Source organism: Juglans regia, chromosome 4 (genome assembly GCF_001411555.2).
Source record: "Juglans regia cultivar Chandler chromosome 4, Walnut 2.0, whole genome shotgun sequence".
NCBI classification, from domain to species: domain Eukaryota; kingdom Viridiplantae; phylum Streptophyta; class Magnoliopsida; order Fagales; family Juglandaceae; genus Juglans; species Juglans regia.
The window spans coordinates 6510165-6511244 of record NC_049904.1 but is presented as its reverse complement, the minus strand read 5'-3'; positions in this window follow the sequence as shown (position 1 = coordinate 6511244).

Sequence of the window (1080 nt, the reverse complement as noted above, 5' to 3'; positions counted from 1 at the left end):
ATATAATTTTTTAATACTATTTTTGTTTTCAAATTTGAAAATTTTGGTTTTGAAAAATTTGTAATGATTATATAAGATGAGATGAGATGAGATGAGATGATTTGGTTTGTGCAATCAAACCAGGCCTAAACTAATTTAACCATTATTGTTCCATAATTTTGAGACGTGTTGTCAAATTATTGGAAAAATATTTATTATTTTTTACTTGTCAATGAAATTATTAAAAAAAAAATAAAGAGTAAAAGGTTTAGGAAAAATTGTAAAACTTGAAATCATGTCTTAGGATATGAATTTGGGCAATGATGTCCCAATTTACCAAGAAATTGGGTCGTACCATTTTCCATTTTAAAAAGTCAAATCACTCTAAGAATTAAGCCTACTAAGATTAAAAAAAAAATAGCCAATTGAATTCACTAAATTTATTTATTTAAAGACACCATATTTTAAAATAAAATAATTTCTAAAAAAAACTTCTTTTTTAAAAAACAGTGTTTTTTTAACGAACTTTTTTAAAAAAATAAAACCATGCACCTAGCCCATGTCTGGAAAAATGAAACCCGGTCCATTACTACTTGTCCAACCCCTCTTTGGAGACCAAACCAACCTTAGTAATTTGTTTGTTACCTGGGCTGAGCATGTTTGAACACCATTCATGGGGCCTGCACATTTCTTGCTTCACTCAAATCCATAAGATTTTGGTTGTGTTTTGATGTTGAAGTGAGTTGAGTTGAGTTGAGTTGAGATGATAAAATATTGTTAGAATATTATTTTTTAATATTATTATTATTTTAGGATTTGAAAAAGTTAAATTGTTTACTATATTTTGTATTAGAATTTGAAAAAGTTGTAATGATGAGTTGAGATGAGTTGAGATGAGTTTGTCCCGATTTAGATTTAAAAATCATTCCGACTCATTTTATTATTATAATTTTTTTAAATTTTTAAATAAAATATAATAAATAATTTAATTTTTTTAAATCTTAAAATAATAATAATATTAAAAAATAATATTTTTTTTTTTTAATTTATTATTAACTCATCATCTCATCTCATCTCATCCCACTGTTCAAATCTCACAAA